The following is a 20,069-nucleotide window of genomic DNA, read 5'->3' on the forward strand; positions in this document are numbered from 1 at the left end:
GGTTGGTTCTTATCCTATTATTTTCAGCAAACCCAATCCACTTTCCGTATATAAACAAAGTTAGCTGAGCCCTTCATCACACACACATATTTATTTATTCAGCAGCCATCTGAATGGCTTTAAAATTTCTTTCTTTATTTTGAAAGCGGGAGAGAGAGAGTGCAAGCAGGGGAGGGACAGAGACAGAGAGGGAGAGAGAGAATCCCAAGCAGGCTCCACGCTGTTAGCACAGAGCCTGAGGTGGGACTCGAGCTCACGAACCGCGAAATCAGGACCTGATTGGAAATCAAGAGTTGGATGCTTAACGGACTGAGCCACCCAGGCACCCCTATTCAGTAACCATCCTGATTGACATCCCTGATCGGTTTAGTCATACAACAATCAACACAATGATAAAGCTTTGTCGGCTCCAACTCTACAGTTCCCATGCTCACTGCCTCTGTAGTTTTGTGGAATCTTGTGTAGACTGGCATGCCACTTTTCCCTTTTCTTTTCTTTTTGTAAGTTTATTTATTTATTTTGATAGAGAGCTCAAGTGGGGAGGGGCAGAGAGAGAGAGGGAGAGAGAGAATCCCAGGGAGGCTCTGCACTGTCAGCACAGAGCCCAACGCAGGGCTCAAACTCAAGGACGGTGAGATCATGACCTGAGTGGAAATTAAGAATCGGAGACTTAACTGACTGAGCCACCCACGTGTCCCAGCATATTATTTTTTCTTCTTCCTCCCCAAGTTATCTTCCTGTCAAAGCTGTTTCTCTAAAATGCAAATATTAACATAGCACGCTCCCATTTAAATCACTTCAAAGGCCCCCAACCATCTATGACAGCACCGTGCCATAAACAACGATGATGAAAGTGTTCTGTAAATGAGCTTTTCAATATGGCGGCCACTAGCCATGTGGAGCTATTGAGCCCATCAAGAGTGGCTGGTAAGAATGGGAAACTGAATTAATTTGTAAACATTTTAACTAAGTTAAATTGAATTTGAGATAGCCATATATGGCTTGGGTTGTCCATACTGGATGCTACAGATCTAGGAGATGAAGTCCAAGTGGCTTAGCATGGCATACAAGGGCCTCCATCATTCGGTTCCTCACTACTTCTCCAGTCCCAGCCACCAGTGTTCCATGCCTTTCCTGTTCACTAGCAAGATCAGACACCCTGTAGCTCTCCAACTGTGCTTTGAGAGACAATGAGGCTATGACTGTGAACAAGCTATTCCCTTGGCCTTATTCTATGTGTCTATCTTTCCTGACCTTGCACAATTGCCATATTCTTTACGATCCTTTAATACAAACCTGAAATGTATTCCACCAAGGACTCTTTCTTGCCCAAGCCAGAAAACCAACGAGTTCTTTAGTTATTTTTACCTCCTGTATGTGGTGGTTATGTTACTGCGCTAATAACACTAAATTGTAATTACTTACCGAACTGTCGGGTTTCTTGGAAACCAATTCATGACTTAATTTGTCGGGTGGTTGGTTGGTTTCTCCAGCACCTCTCACATTATCTGGGCTAGAATGGTCACCTCATGGGTGTCTGTTTAATTAGATGTCATTGAATTATTTAATTGACCTTATGTAAACAAAACCGTTCGCTGTTCGACTTTTATTTTTCCCGATTCGGGGGTTATCCTTTGGAATCGGTTTTAAGTGAAACACTGACACATCTCATTTTCTTGGCAATAGAAAAGGGCTTGGGGATGGAGTGAGCTTGCTGAATTTACAAAAAAAGAAAACAAGAAAAAAGCTGTCTGTAAGTCCGATATCCAGTTCTTCCGGCCCACAGAGTGTGAGAATGGAAAGCCATTAAAAGTACAAAGCCTCTGTTTTCAAAACAAGACCTTATTCAGTTGGAAGATTGTGTCTCCTAGATCACTTGCCAAATTTTAGCTGTAAATGGGTGATGGGCATTGAGGAAGACACTTGTTGGGATGAGCACTGGGTGTGGTATAGAAGCCCATGTGACAACACATTACATTCATAAAAAAATAAAATAAAATACAGGCAGTGCCGTGTTTTCATAAAATATATATAAGTTAGATCTGTCCTTTGCACAGTTTAAACTATTACAGCAATTTCTCTCTGTGGACGGAAGCAACTTCTAGCAAGTTCACTCACGTCAGTACTAGACTCCGTGTGGGCATCCCTGAATTTTGACCTGGAAAACACCATGAATCACCCTGTCATTTTTTTTTTCATCCCCTAGCTCTCTTAAGCCTCGTATCCATATAGCCCTTCCCAGTTTACAAGGCACATTTGTCTCTATTATCTCATTTGATTGTTGTAAGAATCTTTCAAAGTAGGCAGGGCAAAATCAGTTATTCTGTATTCATAAGAAAGGAAGAAGGGAACAGACGCGCCTCTTACCCAAGTTCTTCCAGCCGGCAGGAAAGGGGCCGAAATCTTAGTCTGCCCGCAAGTCCAGACCTATTTTCCCCACTCTCTGTACCCCCAGCCAAACTCCGCTGGGACCAGGAGCTTGCAGCCTGTGGTAGAAGTCTTCCCCCGATGGTGGCCTCCACGTGAGACCGTGTTCTCACCATGTCATCCCGCTGTTTCCTCTCTGGAATGTTGCTTCTAGTAAATGAGGGGGAAAATTGCCAGCGACAGCTTGATAACTACCCCCAACCACGGTCGACAGGGGTTACCTTCAGTCACAAGTTGGGAAGTGGTCTCCACGGAAACCCAGAAGTGGAGCGATTTCTCAAATGCGTCTCAACAGCAAGAGCTCGGTTATAAACTTTGTCAAAAGGCTAGAGTTACACCTCAGGAGAGGGGAGAAAGGGCTCCATATATACATATATATATATGTATACATATATAATATATAATATATGTTGTATGTTATATATATAAAATCGTCTTACCTATATAAACATACATAAACATAGAATAAATATATTTATATTTTTATATTTTATATTTATATATTTATATTTATATTTATATATTTATATTTATATATTTTATAAATATATATTTATATATTATAGATATACGTAAATTTACTTTTGGTCATTGAGATACGCCATATTGTATATTGTATACGATATGTCTTTTGAATCTCATTTGATGCAATAATGCTTCCTCTTTACCTGTTTACCGTCTCCTGAATTCAGGAATTTTGGTAGTACTACCCAGGTGAGAGCGTGTTATAACAAAAATCTCAGAAAAATTTCATAACCAAACCTTCTTGCGTGGAATTCATGTTCAGATGGGGTCTACTTCGTGATAAATACGGCACTGTTTCAAATCTAGTTCATTATGAGGTTTCCTGGTATTTCACATGAACAGAGTAAGGGGTCCACCAAATGTGAAAGAAGTAATGTGTTGTTTTGTTTTGTTTTGTTTTTTCCAGGTGCCTTCCATAGGCACGAGAACTAAGGTACTCTCTCTTTTCCGCCAAGTTGCTGGGATGAAAACATCTGGTCGTTCATTCAGTCCGTCTCAAATGCCACTAGCTTGCTCGGCAAACACGGACTTCTCTCTGCTTCTCTCTGGACCTTCTACTCCTCTTGAGGAGCCCTCTTTTGATTGTTCCTGGGCTCTAAGACTCCTCGGATTAGTATTTTGCTCCACACAGGTTGAGTAGCAGGTAACGGGCTCGGTGTTCCCACTTCCAGTTAGATGTCCTGGCTGAACATAAATACAGAATAGGACAGAGATAAGTAAGGGTCAAAAATAAACTACAGTTAACTCTTATTCATGGGAAAATATCTACAACTTGTGTTTAGTACCGAGCAGGAACCCTGCACCCTTTCTACTTCTGGACTGCTCACCTACACCAGTTGTGGTGAATCTGAGCAGACGATATATTTTTAATTATGGATGACCAGTTGTTAAGAGTGTGTGCGTTGCTGTGGAACAAAGGGCCCCCGCGGTCAATGGCCTGAACCAACAATGCTTTATTATTTCCCACAATTTAGTGGCTCAGCTGGACATTTTACCTGCCCCATGCACTGCTGGCTGAAGTCACATATTCATTTGCATTAATTTAAGAGATTGACTGGGGCTAGAATGTCCATAGTAACCTCATTCACATGCTCACGTAGGAGTTGATGGGGGTCTCAGAGCTCATGTAGGTAGGTCACGTAGGAAGACTGCAATGTCTGGAGGTCAGCGGGCCCTCTCTCTCCATCAGGGTGGCTGGGACCTTACGTGGTGGTTCAAAAAAGCGAAAGATGAAGCTACCAAAACTCTTAAGAGTTCGAGTCAGAATTGCCAGAGCGTTACTTCCGCTGCCTTCTGCTGATTAAAACAAATCAAAGCCTAGCCAAGCTTCAAGAGGCAGAATCCACCTGTCAACGGGAAGAGTTCCATGTGCATACAAAAGTGGAACATAAGAGGAGTCATTTGTGACCATATTTGGAGACAACCTCCCAGCCTGCCCTGTAGCCACAGCGATCTATGTGCCTCCCGTGTGCAAATATTATCTGCCCAACCCAAAGATCTTCAGTGTCATTCCAACAGTGCCTCAGGCTGAGACCCAAAGCCAGGATTTAAAGCCGGGTCTGGCTGTGGCTAGATGTGGATGAAACTACTCAGGTAAGTTTCCTCTTGCTCTGGCGACTTTGGAAACCAAAACACTAACACCACCACCAAAAACAAGCCCAGCCAAGTGCCTCGCCTCACACAAATACGCCCAACGTAAACAGCGAGACAAGAACAGAATAACCATAACAGACACACCTGTTCATGAAGTCAGGCACATATAGTGAGCTCCCCAGCCCTGGGGATGGGAAATGTCCCTTGGTTAGGGTCCAGTTCTGCGTCTGAGAGTGGTTCCCTACTCTACAACTTTCCTCCGCTCTGGGCTCTGTGCTCAGGGTCATTCTGTCTTTCGCATAAATAAAGGGCTCACGCTTACAGCTAAGTAGCTTTCTCATCCTATTTTAGGCCAATATGTAGGGTTGGGCACCCAGAGGACTCTTGCTACTTTGCACTTAAAAACAATTTTTTTTTTACAGTTTTTTAATTTATTTTTGAAGGAGAGAGAGAGAGACAGAGCATGAGTGGGGAAGGGGCCGAGAGAGAGGGAGACACAGAAGCCGAAGCAGGTTCCAGGCTCTGAGCTGGCAGCACAGAACCCGACGCGGGGCACGAACCCATGAGCTGTGAGATCATGACCTGAGCCGAAGTCAGATGCTCAACCGACTGAGCCACCCAGGTGCCCCTACTCTGCACTTTTTATTTGAGTCCAGTTCAGGAGTCTTTTGCTAGTACAATCATTATTAAACTTTGTGGGTTTTCTTTTCTTTTCTTTTTTTCCAAATTTTTTAATTTTTATGTATTTATTTTCAGAGAGACATACGGCGCAAGTCGGGGAGGGGCAGAGACAGAGGCGAGAGAGAAGCCCAGGCGGGCTCCATGCTGTCAGCGCAGAGCCTGACATGGGGCTCGAACTCACGAAACTGTGAGCTCGTGACCTGAGCCGAGATCAAGAGTCGGACTCTTAACTGACAGAGCCACCCACGCGCCCCTAAACCTTGTGTGTTTTCTATGAATCCTGCTTTGGTCGCCGAAGCCCCATCCATGATTCTCTTTGACACAAGCTTCTCCCTACTTTGGGCTTCTCGGGTTGTTATGGGACAGCAAGATTCTCGGAGACCCTTTGTCTGGCTGAGAAGATCCACCAGCAATCACTACCTTAAATCTTCCAGAGGTCCTGGAGTTCTTGCACTCCCGATTCAAAGGGGGGACATGTTCACACTCTTACTGGGAACAACGCTAGTTGCACATGGAAAGGAACCCACCTTGAGGGTAAGAAACTAAGGCTGAAAGAGAAGGACTTGGCCACAGTCATAAACCAAATGGTTAACAAAGCAAGAAGGAGCCATTTTATCTCTTCTATTAAAGTTCAGAGTGCTTTCTGCAACATCTCTCCCCTACGTGATGTTGGAAAGGAACACGGCTTTAAAATACGTTGTTCGGAATATCAGAGATAAATTATCTTTGAAGCAATCTTTTTTATCATTATTCATGTCATCGTTATCCCCCTTCATTATGTTCAGCAGAGCTGACTGTGCTAGAAAGATCTAAAGTCAGAGAACAACAATCAGTGCAGAGTTGGAAAGGAAGCCGCGGTGCCTGTGTTTCTGGAACATCTGGAGGAAAAAGCAAATGCCCTTCCTTTTGGGGTTTTAGGGATCTTTTACTTTCCATGAGTTTCCTCCCAAGTCATATAACAAACGCCTTCGAAACACCTTCGACACGTCCGACTCTATTCTCCGCGTTGGAGATTGGCCTTTGAGGTGCTCACGAGGTGGGAGTGTGGACAGTTGATGGTTGGAAGTATAAGCACGTAGTAGAACCGAGAAAGCAGCCCTGCTGGGAGCAGGTGAACAACACCTTGAAGAAAGAGCAGAAATTCGCTAGGAGTTGGTAACTGGAAGACGACCTGGAAGAACAGACAAGGTCAGTAGTCGGACGGGGTTGGGATGCAGTGTGCGTGATGGGCAGTGATGGGAAGGGAGGTTCTGGGGAGGCTGGAGACACGCTGCACTTTGAGTTGGACAAGAAAGCTGCGGAAGGAAAAAAAATGGCAGTCGTGTTCTGGGCCAACTGCAAATCAGAGGCCGTTGACCCTGGATCGGAATTTAGACCTTCCTATTTAGTGGTCAAGATAATGATTAAAAACATTTTTTTTTAAACGTTCACTTATTTTTGAAAGAGAAAGAGAGAGAGAGAGAGAGAGAGAGAGAGAGAGAGAGAGAAAGTGGGGGAGGGGCAGAGAGGGAGGGAGAACTGGAAGCAGGCTCCAGGCTCTGAGCTGTCAGCACAGAGCCCAACGCGGGACTCGAACCCACAGACCTTGAGATGATAACCTGAGTGGACGTTGGACACTTAACTGACTGAGCCACCCAGGCGCCCCCCAGTCAAGATAATGTCTACTCAACCGAGTTTCCTCTCTGCTGTTGTTCTGTATGGTCACACACCTTGGTGGCGAGAGCACAGCCATCTCAGGGAGGCAGTGCGTGAAAAAGGCATGTGGTCACAAAGTCAGGGAATGTCAACAAAGACACGTGAGTGCTGAGGAAGCAAGCATACTGAGCGCATCTCCATTTTCTGATCGGGTCACGCCTGGTACTCTGACAGGCATTGCAAATTTGCTTGTAAATCGTGTACCCGTGCTTCGGGACCATTGCCACGAGGCAGTCAGAACAGAAGTTGTGGAACATGCTTTAGGCAAAGTGAGTAGACATTATTTGAAAACATCATTTATTTTTAGAGCCGGCAGCATTTCACCAAAATGAACATTAGAGATCATATAGCCGAAAATCTGCTACTAGTTAAAAGAGAGAGAGAGAGAGAGAGAGAGAGAGAGAGCGCCTAATTCTCCTGTGCCCATAGAAACCTGGCCAGGTGGCTATTCAGATTTGTGTCAGACCTCCAAAGGCTGGTTACCTGTTTAACCTCCACCATGGCTCAAATACAAGGCTGAGGGCCAGGCCAGTCATACTCTCAAAGAGGCAATCAAGCTGCCTAGCAAAGAAAACAGAGGCAGCGAAGAGGCGTGATGCCATGAAATAAATTAGAATGAACATCCCATTTTTATCTCTGTGGCAGGCGGCCCATTCCATTCTTTGCATGCTATTTTCATATGTTAACAGCAGCTTGAGAGCTGGATAGGAGGAGAGAAGGAATGGTTTCACGGAATGAGAGGGGAGGCGAGAGGGAAAAACACTTGTTATTAACCCAGAGCCAGTAAAACCCAGTTGTGCCTACTGGAACCAAACGGAACCGGCCGTCCGTTCAAGGGCTTGGCCTTGAAATGGGGAATGTACTGCCTTCACCCGGTCTGGGCCCCTCTGCCTCTTCCCCTAACCTTGTTGCTATGGCTTTCGCAAGCCTTGATCGAAGACAATGACATTTCCCCGATTCTTCCCCAGTGGTCGGTCCAGCTGGGTCAGTGGACCCCGAGCTGGGGCTTGGAACGCTCCCTTAATGGAGAGACGAGAGGCTTCTCCAAGTTCAGCAGCCCTGCACGCACACCCCTCCGGTTCCGTGAGCTGGCCCGGTACTGCAGAAGGCATGATGCTGTATGATGGGCCGGGTGCCAAACACTGAGATCGTTCTAGAAAATGGCCAGTTTCAATGGCAGATTTTATCCATTAAAACCTATTACTAGTTCCCTCCCAGAGCCCAGCTGGTTCCATTATAGAAAATTGGAGTGAAGTGATGTCAGGTTTGTGCCATAAAAATGAATAGGAATCTTGCTTTCCATTATTTTAAATTGCAGATTGTTGCACAGATATGTATTTATTTTTGTCATTTCTCTCTGGCCCTGGTTGAGGGTCTGACCCTTGAATAATGAATACACAGAAAGACACATGTTGGCACTTGAGCCTTGCCTGTGTCGCCCTGGTTTTTCCTTCCATTTGTGACAAATTTAAAAAATGCAACACTCTTAAATGGGTTTATAATCCGCACTCTTTTAAGCTGTCACTCAATCTCCGTCTCAGAAAATAGGCTATTGAAGCTAAGGAGGAAATATTTCATAGAGACCTCAACATGGGAAACTTACTTCCAGCTTTAGAGGCAGTCTTTCGGCTGCCTCTAAAGTAGCTGCGGAATTCAAATAAGAACTTGGAGTAATTGTTGCTTATTGAGATAAAGGAGGTTCATTTGGAAATGCCAAATACACTTTAGCGGCCTTAAAAATGATGGCTTCTTTTGTTTGGGCATAATCGAGTTTTCTAGATGTTTCTTTCAGACCCGGGATTTTTATAGGACGACTCTCAGGAGTAGGCAGAAAGGGCAGAGCAGCAGTGAATATGACGGTAGTGACCGTGGGTTCATTGTAAAGTATTTTATTGGTAAAAAAAGGTTTTATCTCTTGTTGCTCTAGAACTTAAGTGGCTACTGGGGTCTAAAGACCAAAAATAGAGTAAGTCCTGGAATTACTAGACACATGAGGAGCAGTTGAAGTTCTGTACAGATCAGAGAATTTATCCCCCACGACAGCCTCGAGTTTCCGGAAAATGTGTCACTCACAACGGCCATGAGGATCACAGGACCACACGAATAAAAAAAAAAAAAGCCAGCAAACAAGTGATAATTGTTTGAAATTTTTTAAGTGCAAACGTTATTGTTTTCAGAGATGCAGAAAATAACCTGGTGCACATTTCCTTGCCGGGAATAAATAATACATTAATTGCCATTATTGGCATATTAATTATGCCAATAATTAATTATATTATTATATTATGTTATTACAATATAATATAATATAATATAATATAATATAATATAATATAATATATTAATATAATAATTGCCATTATTGGCATATTAATTATGCCAATAATTAATTATATTATTATAATATTATAATATAATATATAATATAATATATAACATAATATATTATATTATTGCCATAATTGGCATTATTAATTGCCATTAATAAACTAATTACAAAGTATGACGAGTGGATTTCAGAAATGATGGTGGCATGAGAGTCAACGGCACAGATTGTCTCCACTAAGTTCCATTCTTCTAGGTGAATCCAAGCCTAAGTCCGCCCTCACTGACAATGGCCGTAATAACACAGGCTCTGGCCTGTCTCAAATGTCCCCATCTTGACATCCAGCCCTGTGGCCGACTGTGAAGAGCCGAGCTTCAGGCTGAGGGGACTGCAATTTTCTCACTGTCCCATTTGAATGTGAGAAGCGGAGAGGTGCCTTTACTCTCCCCGAATCCGTCTTACCCTGAGCTCTTTGGCAGGCACGAGGTTGAGACATTAGATCTCCGTCATCACCAGAACTCTAAGTTTTATTTATTTATTTATTCTTTATATTTGAGCACAGAGCCCGACACGCGGCTTGATCTCATTGAACTGTGAGATCATGACCTGAGCTGAAGTCAAGAGCTGGATGCTTAACCGATTGAGCCACCCAGGCGCCCCGACATGGACATTTTCTAAGCACAGAGAGTCCCCTGCATGAGGGCGTGTCCACCGGCATGTGTTATACCTCCAACAGGCTCCTTGATGAGTCTGGGAGTCCCAATGCCTGGGCCCCATGACCTACCCGTGACTCTATCTCATTCATCTCTCAAGTCCTCCAAGTTACCAGGTGGGACGGTAGCAGTTCTCCTCCCGATCTTGGAGAAGTTTCTCCTGCTTTGGTTTGGCCAATTGTGTCTTCCTTTTCATGCTCCGCTCTCCAGCCTTCCTCTTCCTTCCGGATCGGTCTCCTGCCACTGGTCTTTAGAAACACACTGACGCCCCACCCCGACTCCTTACTGGAAGGAGATGTTGAAACCTGACAGTTTTTGTGACTTCTTAAAACACGTCTTAAATCTAGATTCAAGTTCTGACTCTATCATTTTAGGAAGGCTGATTAAGCTGTGTCTCGGGGTTTGTAACAGTGGCACAAGAACAGTGCCAACCTCATAAGCTCACTGGGAAAATTAAACGAGAAAAAATAAGCATTCACATTCACCAGCTCAATGCACATAAGAAATACTGATCAAATAATTCTCATGAAGATGGAATCGTGGCTTATCCATTCATTAGATCCTGTGCTTTCGTTCTTGGGAGGAGTCGTTTTCCTGGACCCACATCTTTTCTGAAACCAGTTGGCGATTTGCATTAGAAAGAACCTGCAAATGTGACCTGATTTGGGGAAAGGTCTTTTGTGTGTGTGTGTGTGTGTGTGTGTGTGTGTGTGTGTGTGTAGGGGGAGGGGGTTGCCTGTGTAATCAAATTAAAAATTGTGAGATGAAGAAACTATCCTGGATTACCCAATGGGCTCTAAATGCCAACATGAGCATCCTTATAAGGAAAAGGCAGAGGGGGATAAACACAAACAGGGGAGCAGGCCATGTGCAGACAGAGCGGAGAGATTTGAACGTGCTGGCCTTGAAGGCTGGAGGGCCGTGACCACAGGCCAAAGAAGGCCAGCAGCCAACGGAAACTGAAAGAGGCAAGGAACAGATCCCACCCCCTTCCTGAGCCTCCACAAGGAGAGTGGTCTGCCCAACACCACGATTTTGGCTCAGACACTACTTTTGGATGTTTCGCCTCCAGAACTGCGAGAGAATCCATTTGCATTGTTTCAAGTCACCAAGTTTTTAATTCGTCATGGTAACCACAGGAAATTAGCACAGCGGGAAAAGGGAAAGTTGATGACAAGAACGTAGGAAAATATGGTGGCAGTGGAGGGATCATAACAACGCTCCCTCCCTTGTAAAATGAATGCTTCACCCCCCCTTATGAAATTAACAGGAATCGGAGGGGCTTTCAGAGTATACTGACATGTTACTGAAATTACCATGATATAGGTATAGACATGGAGTAAATCCCTCCATGAGAAAGTCTGGCATAACAGCTTCCAAGCCAAAACACAAGGACCTTCCACCACAGTAAACTATGTCCAGTGTGGCCTCAACGAGTAAGGCCAAGGACCTAGCGGCATGGAGAGTAGACTGAGTTCTTCCAGCTCCCTGTACAGCCACGGAAATAATGTTTTGTGTTTCGCTAATGAAACAATAGAGCTCTATGCCAGTACGGCTTGCAAGATCTGTTCATGGTATATGACTGCCACCTGCTTTATTGTACTAGGGAAACACAGACCAAACAAAGTTGAATATTCATAATGTTTTTCACTTGGGTCCTTTGGGTCAACAATGGAAGATGGCGGATGAGGTACACGCTGAGATTATTATGAAAGTCCGCACACGCGCACACAGAGATTACCATAGATATCCCATCTTCTTCCCCAGATTAGAGCTTAATTCATGGAAGAGAGCAAACCTTGAAATTAGGGCTTTTCTATTCCATTAGAGAATAAAAGAAGGATGCACACTATCCCTGAAACAGAGCCCAGGCACTCAAATATAAAGAAAGAGAGCAGATAGAAACAAAGCAAACAGTTTGCAGAATCAGCCGTCAGGCAGATTCTCAGATTTCTATTTGAGAGTTATCGCCACAATATAGCAGAGAAGTTTAAAAATAATGGAAAAGAGGGGCACCTGGGTGGCTCAGTCGGTTAAGCGTCCGACTTCAGCTCAGGTCACGATCTCACGGTCCGTGAGTTCGAGCCCCGCGGCGGGCTCTGGGCTGATGATGGCCCAGAGCCTGGAGCCTGCTTCCGATTCTGTGTCTCCCTCTCTCTCTGACCCTCCCCCGTTCATGCTCTGCCTCTCTCTGTCTCAAAAATAAATAAACGTTAAAAAAAAAAATAAAAAAGAATGGAAAAGAATGTACAGAACGAGATATTAAAATATTACAAGAATTCAGTACTTTGGTTACTATTGGTTTTTACTTTAACAAGAAAGCTGATCAACATGGCGGTCAGAATAGAAAGATGGAATCTGTCAATAAAAAGAGTCCCTCCCACGGAAAGTAATCACCACCCCTCTAAAAATAAGGCAACCAATTCAAAATGTTACCTTCAAAACTAGTATGGAAAAATCCAAAGATTGGAAATCAAGAGGGCAAAATAAATTCAAATAAACAAGACAAATCCCTTAGGAAGATTTTAAATTTGAAGGATAAAAAGATAATCCCGTGACCTTCAGGAAGGGGAACAATTTACTTTCAGAGGAGTTAAAACCAAGTTACTTTCGGGTTTTCTTTCTGTCCTTATCGATACCTCAACACCTAGTTGGTTAGCATATGTCACATCTCAGGCCCAGAAAGGTATTCTCAGGTCTGCAGAGTCTCAGATGCATGTTGCCCCAAAGGCCTTTGGGGGAAATAAATAAATAACTACATAAAACTGGAAAATATTTTGAACAATGCAGAGATGGCACTTTTTAAAGAACCACTGATGATTGACCGTTACAGTTATTATGTGGAACGGAGAATTAAGAAAATAACCCCATTGACAGTAACGTCAAAAAAAAAAAATCCTTAGGAATACACTTAACAAAGGAGGTGAAAGACTTTTACAATGAAAACTGCAAAACATTGCTGAAAGAAATTAAAGAAGACACAAATAAATGGAAAGTGGTCCTGGATTCTTGGATTGGAAAACTTAATATTCTTAAAATATCTGTACTTGTAATCCCTATCAAAATCTGATGACTTTTTTTTTTTTTTAGAAATAGAAAAAAAATATGCTAAAATGCATATGAAATCTCAAAGGATCTTGAATGACCAAAATAAACTTGATAAAGAAAAACAAAGCTAGGGGCACCTGGGTGGCTCAGTCGGTTGGGCATCCGACTGCAGCTCAGGTCATGATCTCACAGTCTGTGAGTTTGAGCCCCACATCCAGCTCTTGTGCTGACAGCTCAGCGCCTGGAGCTGCTTCGGTTTCTGTGTCTCCCTCTCTCTCTGCCTCTCCCCCACTCATGCTTTGTTTCTCTCCCTCTCTCTCAAGAATAAACATTTTAAGAAAAACAAAGCTAGAGGACTCATGCTTCCTGATTTCAAAACACATTACAAAACAACAGTGAACAAAACAGTATGGTACTGGCCTAATGATGGACATATGAACCAATGGGACAGAACAGAGATAAACTGTTGTGCGTGTCGTCAAATGATCTTCCACAAGGGTGACAAGGGAAAAGAATAGTCTGTTCAACAAATGATGTCGGGAAAACTGGATAGCCACATGCGAGAGAATGAATTTGAACCCTTCCCTTACACCGTACACAAAAGTCAACGCAAAACAAATCAAAGGCTACACATAAAACTTGAAACTACTGAGAAGAAAACATAGGGAAAAAGCTTCAGGCCGTGAGATTTGACGATGATTTCTTGTACGCGACGCCGAAGTCCCATGCAACAAAAGCAAAAACAGAACCTGTGGAGCTCTGTCAAATTTTAGAACTTTTGTGCGGCAGAATAAACTGTCGATAAAGGAACTAAATTCCACAATATGTGACAACATGGACTAACTTTGAGGACAATATGCTAGGTGAAATAAGACGGTCACAAACGGACAGATACTACATATTCTGCCTAATAAAATATGTAGAGTAGTCAAATTCTTAGACGGTAAGAGAGTCGTTGTCAGGGGCTGGGGGAGGAAGGGAGGAGTTGTTCGCATGACGTAGAATTTCAGTTTTGCAAGAGGAAAACATCCCAGCAATCTGTTACACAACAACGTGCACATAGTTAACACGACTGTATGATACAGGTAAAAATGCTTAGGAGAAAATTTTCTGGTTTTTACCATGATAAAAAAATTGGTTTATATTGGTATGACATGATATTGATTAGGTACCTATGAAATGTGAGAACATGACATGTGAGGAGATGATGTTGGCAGAAGGGTAAATAGTTTATTGTTCTACTGTTCCCATCTTAGTAGCATTTTAAGGCAAATAGTTGTGTATGTAGTAAGTGCTCAGTAAATGTCTCTTGAGTGAATGAATGAGGTGGTTCATTCGCTGGAAGACAACAGAGGCATAATAAAGGAGCATAAAATAGATAATTTAAAATAGGAGTGAAGATTTCATAGCAAGAACAAAAATTATAATCCAGAAGTGAAGAGTACAGCCCCAGGCATTTAGTCAATAATATTGTAGTAGCGCTGTATGGTGACAGAGGATGGGTGAGCCCACTTATCATCGTGGCCACTAAATAACGGACGTAATTGCTGAATCACTAGGGATACACCTGACACTAACATAACATCGTGCGTAAACTGTTCTTCAATAAAAAAAATCCCAGAAATTAAAAAAAATATAAGCAACATACATTCTCATTTTTAAAAAGGGTGATAAGTCTCAGATTTAATTTTTTTCCTTCACGTATTGGTTACTTTTAAGAGAAATACTAAAACACAATGGGACGAGGCCACCGGAATTGCAGCGTGGGGTCAATTACATGAATGGAAATGGGAAGTTCAGGGTCAGCAATATTAAAACCAAATCGGATATTATGTTTCATATGTTCCGTCAGATTGAAACGGAGTATTCACGGTAAAGCATAGCAAAGATTTAACAAAATGAAAAGCGTTGGAAATGAGAAAGAAGTCTAAGAAGCCCCATGTAGTCCAAGTTCTCAGCTTTTTCTCCTCAGTTGGTGACTCATTAAGTGAGAAGTGATAGATAAAAGTTCATAAATGTCATCATAAAGAAAAGCCAGTAGGTATAGTCATAATCTAAGCCCCTGCAAACTAAACATTTCTGATGACTTTTGTTCACAGTCGAATACCGCTTTTCCTCATGAGGGAAGGTCATAAAGCCTGAAAAAAAATGCAGAAAATTAAAAAAAAAAGAATCAGGTGTGTATTCACAGGATGGAACCCCAAACCATAACGAGTGAAAAAGTAAGTTGCAGAAGAATTATTACAGGGTACCACCATTTACACGAAGGGGGAAAATGTGAGACAGCGATATAAGTCATCCATAATTATTATATACGCTCTGTTTTTAACATTATTGTGTTGTTATATACTAATTATAGCATATAATAACATTAATACTTGTATGATTAATAACTATATTATGTTATTATATTTTATTTTTATATTATATTATATTGTATATAATTCCCCTATATAATTATATATAAATGATACTAAATTATATATGTAGAAATAAATAAACACACGCACAGCATAAAGAAATGCACAGGCATGAGAAACATCCCGTCCAGGATGTCATTAAGTCTAATAGCGGAAAAAGGTCATGATCGGAAAGACGAGGGACAGAGCCTCTGCTGTCTTCCACGTGGCAGCCAATTTCCTGTATAGGATCCATAACCATATAACTCACTTCATCTGACTCTTGCCACCTTTCTGGTCTCACTTCCTGCCACCTGCCCCCTCGTGGTCCAGGCTCAGCTATAGTTGATTTCAGCTATTGGTTGGTGCCATGATTCCTCCAAAGCTTCTGAGGCTTTGGATGTGCTCTGTGCCCTTACCTGATCCAGATCTCGTTTGACAGGTGTCAGTTTATTTTTTTTTTTAATTTTTTTTGAGAGAGAGAGAGAGAGAGAGAGAGAGAGAGAGAATCCCACGATGGGCAGAGAGAGAGAGAGAACGAGAGAGAGAGAGAGAGAGAGAGAGAGAGAGAGAGGAGGTGGGCTCACCTGAGGCGGGGCTCCAGCTCACCTGAACTCACAGACCGAAATCATGACCTGAGCTGAAGTCCGAAGCTCAACCGACTGAGCCACCCAGGTGCCACTGGCAGGTGTCAGCTTAAATGCCAGTTCCCCTAGGAAGCTCTCCCTCCCTACTGAAGCTGGTACAGACCCCCTTCTTTACCCACAGCTCCTTCTTCTTTCCATCTCACTTGATTGTAACCGTTTACATAGTTGTCTATTCTCCCGTTGACGCCATGCATTCGGGAAGGTCCTGTCTCATTTATCCGCGGCTGTATCCCCGGCATAGCAAGGAGGGACACAATAAGTGTTTACGGGATGAATGAACAGTCATTGAAGCGACCAAAGAATGGATAAATGCACATGAAGAGCTCCACGCCTGCCCCTCACGCCAGGCAATCTCTCTTCTCCACTGATGACTGGGACTTCCACATTTCTGTCTGTCCTTCCTGTCCTTTCACGGCAATTCTGATTTCACCCGGCACTTCCTACAGCCCATGGCACCCCCTGAGGTACGAGAAGCGGGTCAACATTCTAGTGAGTGAGCAGGAGCCCCAGGCAACCAGCCCATAATCCTGCGAGAGGCCAAGGCCAGGTCTAAAATTAAGCCCTGGGAAAGGAGGTATGTTGGGGAAGTTGGTGTTACCCATGTGACAGCCAAGCAGAAGGGGCTTAACGAGGCATTGGCATTCCAAGGAAATGTTGGGTTTAACACAAGAGTTCTGACTCCCGTGTGTATCCCGTGTGTCTATCTCCATCATCTCTGTCTCCAGGTTCCTTCAAATTCAGGCTCTCTAGTTGGGATGGACAGACCACAAGCTCAGACTAGTCAGCAGGGGCAGCAGATCCCAAGGGATAGACAAGAAGGATGATGTGCTCTCCTTAAGTCAAAGTCAACACAGGTAGTTTAACACTCTTGCTGGAGTACTGGGTTCGTTTAAGTACATTATCTTCTTTTGACCTGTAGGAAGGTGACGTGATCTACTAGAGAAAGCTCTGGACCAGGGGGCAAGAGAACCTGGTTCTGGCCCATTTTACCAACTGGTTTACCATCGACAAGTCAACCTACCCCTCCAGACCACGGTGTCAATAATCTGTGAACACCCTAGCTCACTGACACCGAATGCTATTTCATATAGCAGTGGAAACACCAGGCCCCATCCCCCAAAGATGCCGCTTGACCACTTCCCTAGGCTTATGTGAATATACCGCGACCGATTCATCCCGTCCGTTATTGATGGGTGGAGTTTGTTTCCCAAGATTTGCTATTACGACCAGTGCTGCTCTGAGCATTCCTTGTGCACGTGTGCACCTGTGCAAGAGACTCAGGAGGGCAAATCCCTAAAGAGAAACCACTGGATTGTAGGGTGTGTGCCTCCCCACAATTTGGAGGACCAAACCGGCCTCCAAAATGGTTGCACCAACCTACATCGCCATTAGCAGTTTGTCTTGTTCTACAGCCACAGATGCACTTGACATTGTCTGATTTTTCATTCTAAATATTTTGAATAAGTGCTTTGAATGAGATTCTTCAAGGGTGGACTGTTCTTGGGGTCTGATATTCCTCTGCTGATGTCCTTCATGTGTGCCTTAATCTGCCTATCCGGTGAGTTTGTAGACAAAGTATCTGCTTGCCTCTTCTGTGTGCCCTCGACATACAAGATTTAAACTGAATTTGAGATGGAGGACTCCTATTCTGGTGTCTTCTGTTCCATTTCCAGTGTATTTAAAGGCATCAGGTCTACAGTCGTGTCTTGATGTGTATTACAGCTTACTATGAAATTAATTGAAATTGATAACAATGATGTTAGTGAGGTTTAGATCAATTTTAATTGCATGGGTAAGTGTCAAGGTGATTTCACAAGTGATTTCATGTTACTATATCGATGAAAGAGAGGGCTCCTCTAAATGGGATGTGATTGTAGAAGTTACCAGAGAGTATGGATGGCCAAAGAATTCTTTGAACCTGGGCATATGTCTCTGTAGTCCCCTAATGAATTCGCTCAATGAAAAATCCCTTGAAAAGTGTCTCCTTCACCTTTGGAGACCTTGAGATGTCTTCGGTAAAAATAGGCAAGAAATAGAAGACAGACAGGCAATGACACTTGGAAGTTTGGCCTGCGGAGTTTTTAGAACAAGAAGTTACCCTGAAACTAACAGGTTGAAGGTCATTAAAATACAAAAATATGCATCTCCTGAGGATAGAAGATTCTTTCCCGTCCCCCTCAATCATGGGATATTGAAGGAATTACAGCTGGAACAGCCGGATTTTGAGAATGTGTTGCTATACTAACCCACATGACAAGTCAAAAGGGGCCTGGTTCTTTGCGTGGGAGGCCAGTCTGCCGCTGTGTCGGGAGCAGAATTATCTGGCCGTCTGCCTCTCTGGGAACCATGAGAGATGACAGCTGAGTTCAGAGGAGAGGGTTCTGCCAGCCTAGGAGCTACATGTGTCTCTCTTCCCTTGTCATCCCCGCACACCAGCCTCTGAGCAGCAGCGGCAGTAACGGAGGGGAGGGAGCCCCTTTGAGTCTTCAGAGTTAGCTCCACACTGCAGTGGAGGGACGTTCAGAGAAAACGTCAAGTGGAAAAGTGGCCGAGATAATGAAAAGAGCTTAGGTTTGACTGAATGTTCTTCTGAGAGGGCCTCCGAGTTTGATAGCCACATCGGATTGCAGACATCATTGGACTGGACTCAAATAGAAGGAGGAAAGAGACGGAAAATGTGATGTGTGTTTCAGCGGTTCAAGTTTCAGAACAGAAGGTGCCTCCATGAGGGTTAAACTAGCCCTGGATTTAGCTATGGCTGAGATGAGATTCTTCGCACAGGCTGTTGAGTATTACGGTTTTCTTATCGTAAAAAGTATCACATACTTCCGGCAGGAAATACACTTGGTCGCTATACTTGGTTTTTCTCTATCTTTGGTTGCTAGTTTCAGTTCACCTGGGGAGGTATCCAGAGAAGGTAGGGTCTCGGTCACCAAGGATAATGACTTTCACTGCCATATTGAGCTTTTGGGCACAGTTAACGTTCCTTGACTTTTGGTGATTAAGAGAACCAAAAGGTCGGTAGGTAAGTAGGCAAGTTGGTTGGTTGGTTGGCTTATTTATTTATTTATTTATTTATGAGAAGATTCACTAGGGGAGGAATATCTATGTGGAAAAATAGAGAAGGAACAGGCAGTTACAGAGGAGGGCATGGGAAGAATTTAGAATTTCCTTTAGAATTGTCCCTATGGAACCCTTCTGAATTCCCTGTGGGGAGAAGACACAGCAACTTTTCCTTGCCTGAATTCACATGTGTTGAGCTTTCTAACTATTCTTGGTTAGGAACGTTTGAACTAATTCGCCCATCTCAACTGAGTCACGTAAGTGGCTCCTGTCATCTGAGAAATGATAGCTCAGAAGCCCCACAAGTCATAGCAAGGTTGTTGGTAACATATTGGAGCCCAAAGGTATCGAACCGCCTCACAGCCACGGAGGTCCATTAAAATACCTCATTTAATCCTCAACGCGACCCTACTGGTCCCCTTTTATAGATGAGTTTATCAAGGCTTTCAAGATACTTACTATCTTCCTTAGAGTCTCTCAACGAGTGAGTTAGCAAATCCAGCCCAACAGCCTTGCTCTTTAAGGAGTCTTTCCATATTTGGCTGTGCTGTATGCAGTCTGGAATGTGGTTTTGCAGCCAGACCATACTGTAATCTAGAAGCACAGTTATGCTCCCCGGAGACGTAGAGCATTATAAATGAAGACTGATATAAATCCAGACTCAAGAGGGGAGCTTCCTACAGCAAAGCCTGGTGTCGTGCATGGAAAGAGTAGAGTTTCTTTTTGTTTCCACGTATCTAACTACTAATGCTGAGAACCAGGAGAAATGGGGCTGGACGCAGGCTGAAAACATCCCACTAAAGCACCTAGCCTTCCGTGTCCAGATTCTTCAATTTAGCATAAAGCTTTGGAAATCTATCCGTGCGACTGTGTGTTTCAGTGAGTCTGTTTCCGTTCGTCACGTGTCTCGGATAGACCACGACTTGTGCAACTGTTTACCGGGTCATGGGCA

General features: G+C 43.5%; 1 long non-coding RNA gene across 1 annotated transcript in view; it reads left to right on the forward strand.

Moving 5' to 3' along the window:
* Positions 1-5,401: 5,401 nt before the first annotated feature.
* Positions 5,402-20,069, forward strand: part of LOC111558234 — a 49,347-nt gene continuing 34,679 nt past the window's right edge. Inside the window, exon 1 of the long non-coding RNA XR_002738859.2 lies at positions 5,402-6,414. This is a non-coding gene — a long non-coding RNA (uncharacterized LOC111558234). The remainder of the gene's footprint in view (positions 6,415-20,069) is intronic.

The sequence above is a fragment of the Felis catus genome, chromosome E3 (genome assembly GCF_018350175.1).
Source record: "Felis catus isolate Fca126 chromosome E3, F.catus_Fca126_mat1.0, whole genome shotgun sequence".
Classification (NCBI taxonomy): Eukaryota; Metazoa; Chordata; class Mammalia; order Carnivora; family Felidae; genus Felis; species Felis catus.